Here is a 5,159-nt window from a genome sequence, read left to right on the forward strand (position 1 = left end):
AAACATACAACTTACCAAGGCAGATTAATAATGAAATAGAAAATGTGAACAGACCTAAAACTGGTGGGGAGATTGAATCAGTAATCAAAATGCTTCCAAAACAAAGAAAAGCCCAGGGCCAGGTGGGTTCACTGGCGAATTCTCCCACACTTAAAGAATGAATGCCAACAACAACAAACCCCAAAAACAAAGAAAGAAAAAGCCAAAAAAATCCCTCAAAACCTCCCAAACAACAACAAAAACATACAAAAAAACAAAAACAAAAACAAAAAATTAATGTCAATCCTTCTCAATTTCTTCCAAAGAACTGAAGAGGACAGAACTCTACCAAACTTGTTTGTTGGGGCCAGTATTACCTTGATGTCAAAGTCAGACTTAAAAGACACTATAAGAAAAGAAAACTACAGGCCAGTATCTCTGATGAGCATGGATACAAAAATCCTCACCAAAATACTAGTGAACCAAATTCAACAGCACATTAAAAGCATCATACACCATGACTAAGTGGATTTATCTTGGGATGCAAGGATGGTTTAGCCCGTAAAAATCAATTAATGTGATATACTACATTAACAGAATAAAGGATTAAAACCACATGATCATCTCAATAGATGCGGAGAAAGCATTTGACAAAAATCAACATCCTTTCATGATAAAAACTATCAAAAAAGCCCTAAGAATAGAAGAAAATTACCTCCCTGTAATAAAAGCTATATATGAAAGGCCCATAACATACATCATACCTAGTGGTGAAAAAGTGAAAGTTTTTCCTCTAAGATCAGAAAAAGGCAAGGATGCACACTCTCACCATTTCTATTCAACATAGTACTGGAAGTCCTAGCCAAATCAATTAGGCAAACAAAAGAAATAAAAGGCATCCAAATAGGAAAAGAAGTAAAACTGTATCTTTATGCGGACAACATGACCTGATATGTAGAAATCCCTAAAGATTCCACTAAAAAAACTTTTAGAGCTAATAAATTCAGTAAAATTGCAGGTTATAAAATCAATAAGGAAAAAATCAGTTGCATTTCTATACACCAACAATTTAATATCTGTAAGAGAAGTGAAGAAAACAATCCCATAAGCAATAGCATCAAAGAGTGGACTGAAAACTCTGACACTGATGAAAGAAATTGCAGAAGATATGAGTAAATGAAAAGATAACCTGTATTCATGGATAGATGGAATTAGTATTGTTAAAATTTCCATACTATCCAAAGCCATCTAAAAGTTCAATGCAATCCCTATCAGATTTCCAATGGCATTTTCCACAGAAATAGAACAAACCATCCTAACATTTGTATGGAACCATAAAAGGATATAAATTGGCACAGCCACTGTGGAAAACAGTATGGAGGTTCCCCAAAATAGGTAAATTTTATTTAAAAATAGAATACCATAGGACGCAGCAATCCCAATTCTGGGTATATATCCAAAGGAAATGAAATCACTATCTTATTAGTGATTAGTGATTAGTGGATAGATATTTGCACCCCCCTTCAATGTTTGTTGCAGCATCATTTATGAGAGCCAAGACATGGAAACAACCTAAGTGCCCATCAACAGATGAGTGGAAAAGAAAATGTGGTACATATATACAATGGCATATTATTTGGTCATAAAAAAGAAAGGAAATCCTGCCATTTGTAAGAACATATATGACTCCTGACGGCATTATGCTAAGTGAAATAAGTCGGACAAATACTATATAATCCCACTTCTATGCATAAAACAAGGAGTAAACTGGTGGTTGCCAGGGGCTGGGGGTGGGAGAAATGGGTGATTTGGTCAAAGTGTACAAAGTATAAGTAAGTTCTGGGGATCTAACATACAGCATGGTGACTATAATTAACAATACTGTACTGTACACATGAAATTTGTGTGTTAACTCACCTTATTATGGTAATCATTTTGTAATACATACATATATGTATATACACTTTAAACTTACATAGTATTATATATCAAATATATCTCAATAAAGTTGGAAAAAATAAAAGTTATTATTCCTTAATTTTTTTTTTGATGGATCATCATTTTCTAGTAACTTTCTCCATTTTTTCACCTAATTTTTCTTTTTCTCTTCTTTTCCTTTTTGTTTCTCTGCAGGATTTCAGCCTCATTTATTAAGCAGCAGAGTTTTAGAAGTCTTAATGAAGACATGAGTGAAGACCAAGGGGTGAATGAAGACAGGGCTCTTCCCTCTCCACACACCTTCTCACCATTGTGATAAACAATCTACCATGAGGCATTTTACATTAGAATTCTGCCTCAGAAAGGTGTTTACAACAAAATGAGAGAGCTTGAAGAATCACAACCAGCAGGGTACTTGTTCTCCAAGAAGCCATGTGCCCGGCTACCTCACAAACATGCTTAGCCCTTCAAGAGATAGGCACAAGGGACTGAAACATCTAATGTGACCCTTCAAGAGTCACTTTTGCTTTAATATATTTCTGAGGGTGGGGATGATGAGTGCAAATAATGTACATAAAGCTGAAAACCGACAGGTTATTTGAAAAGCTTTGCTATGTTCATCCTAGCAATTATGATTTCCTTGAAGATGGGCATGTAGTTTAGATTCATCTGCATTGGGCCCTGTTCCAGAGTCTTGATGATGGTCTGCTTTGTGTCCTGCTGGGCCAGTGTCTCCTCACATAGCCAAGAACATGCTGATGTGGTCATCCCTGGAGTCTGGGTGTTTGCTGATTAGAGTCAAGATGTCCACATAGAGCAGAGAAGGGTCAGTAAGCTTAACAACTTCTGCAGTGGCATTGATAGTGTCACCATGTCCACCTGTATCTTCACCAAATCCACAAGCCACCTTCTGGAACAAGAAGTGGAGTTCCTCAGCCTCCTTGCCCATCCTCTCAGAACCTCCCCATGCTCCTTGGTGCTCCAGAATGAGACGTGCTTCTGCATGATGACCCACAGGTACTCCACTTGCCATTCTCCTCTTTTTATATGGCTTTTTGGTTTTGGCAAAATCATTGAAATATTCTTCCATAGTGAGACAGATTATTTTTATAGTGTTTGACTCTAACAGCCACTTCATTGTCATCAACTCATTGAGATGTTGCTCCAGATCTAGAAGATCTCCCCCAGAAGGCTTCTGCAACCCTCCTTTGCAATGGTGTCTGAAATCCAATCCATGTTTGGTTGGTTCAGAGACAGGCCCTCTTCTACTTCGTTTTTTCAAATACTCCCTTTTAAAACCAAATATAAATTCTTCAAAGCTCTGACAGTTGATGGCTATCATATGTTGAACATAGTGTGAGCATTGCTGACTTCTCAGCTGTTCTTCCTTATACAACTGAACTTCATCTTTGCATCTACTTATCAAAGAATTCATTTGCTAAAGATACAGACTAGTTTGTGTCACAAACCTTTGTTTCACTTATCTGAGCAGCCACTTCAAAAATTTGTTCAAACATCTAGAAGGGAGTGTTACCCAGTAGTACCCACTTTGGTCAGTCTTCAGGCTCAGCATCTTTTACGCAGTCTTTCTTGTCTGTTTCAAGTGCTTTTTGCAGCCAGGTAATAATGTCTGAAGTGAGAATTGACATGTACCTGTGGAGCAGATCAGAGACTACTTTAGAGAAAGTAAAAGTTCTGGGGCACGGATATCCACTTCTGGGCCAATTCCACATTCCCCGTCATCTCTGTGCTTGTGTAGGGGTTTGAGACCCATGTCAACCACAGGCTCATGATCTCATTTGCTTCTAGGTCTTCTGACTCAAGCTCTTGCATCTGTTTTCTCAGAGCCTGATGGCATGTGTTCAGATGGTTTCTGAAAATCTCATAATGGGGAGGAATACACTCAACCATTAGGTTTTTGGCAATGATGGGTTATCCATGTTTTCTGGGTGGCATATAAACCACATCTTGTTGGAATCCCTGGGGTCTGCCTGTGTGGCGTCAATTCTAGTATTCATGGTTCCATCCAAGATGGCCAACATTTTCTCTTTGCAATTCTTGGGCCTCTTGGGGAGAAACCAAGCTAGTTTGCTCTTTTTGGCCAGATACACATTGGTCAATTTTTCTTCCTTTTGAATGATCCTGACAACTGAGACCAGCAAGTGGGGTCACAGGAGACAATGACCAGCAAACTCTGCAGCACCATCCACATTGCTTGGTCAACTCATCTGAGAGCCCCTGCATGCTCCCAAAGTAGCCATGGATAAGGGTCATGTTGTGCATGTTCCCTCTGTTCATGTGGGACTGCTTATATGTCAGCCCTTCTTGGGAGAGAGCATTCTAGGTCCACCAGCTTCCAGTGGGCCTGCAGGAATGCCCCTTGTTCAATGAGGTCCTGTGTCTCCCTCACAATTTGGGGTCCTGAGATGTTCTTGAGTTTCTCCAAAGCAGCAGTGACCCGGCTATGCCACATCACAGCATACTTCATGCTCTCAATGGCACTATTGCTCAATAGTACTATTGCTCTGCAGTCTGCTGACATCGGCAAGGGATTTCTGGATGTCTCTGATGTCATTCAGTGCTTTATGGAGCTGGCTAAGGCCCATGCAGCTAACCCGTGCAACCACAAATGGATAGTGACCTTCCATCTGGCCTCTGTTGAGGTTCTTTTCCAGGCCTCTTTTCTGCCATGGTGCTCCACTTTGTCCAGCTGGCCTGGTCACTGAAGCAGCCCAGTATCTCTTTGGAACACCCTTGCAATATCTTCCTGATCTCTCTTCTTAGTGGCTAAAAAGCAGGTAAAATCCCCTGCACCTGTGATACTAGAGTCACCCCTCCTCACTGCCACTGGGCACCCTGTTGAAGTATCACCCAATTTCTTAAACATGTTAATCACAGTTAAAATATGTCTTCTGTATTATATCTAGATCATCTGTAGGTTGTCTCCATTGTCTGTTTCTTTTCTCTTGGTTTTTGGTCATTTGAGTCTCTCTATTGTCATTCATGGTAATTATTTCCTTATTTCTTAAAGGCAAAAAAGGAATAAAAGAGACTATCAACATTGCCATATCTCAGCAACTAGAAGGAAGCAAAGCTTGGGGACCCATCTGGAAGCTCATTTAGGTTGCTAAAGATAAATTAAGGCAAAGATAAAACTGATTCCAATCATTTATATAGAGTGCTGGATATTGTGTAGAAACTCTGAATAATGCTACCTTCCATCAGAGAGGGCTTATTTATTT

The 5,159-nt window shown here is 39.4% G+C and overlaps 1 pseudogene; it reads right to left on the bottom strand.

The window, feature by feature from the left end:
• Nucleotides 1-2,511: 2,511 nt before the first annotated feature.
• On the bottom strand, nt 2,512-4,804 carry LOC116637701 (annotated as a pseudogene).
• Nucleotides 4,805-5,159: the final 355 nt, after the last annotated feature.

This window comes from Phoca vitulina, unplaced genomic scaffold, assembly GCF_004348235.1.
Source record: "Phoca vitulina isolate PV1807 unplaced genomic scaffold, GSC_HSeal_1.0 scaffold15, whole genome shotgun sequence".
NCBI lineage: Eukaryota > Metazoa > Chordata > Mammalia > Carnivora > Phocidae > Phoca > Phoca vitulina.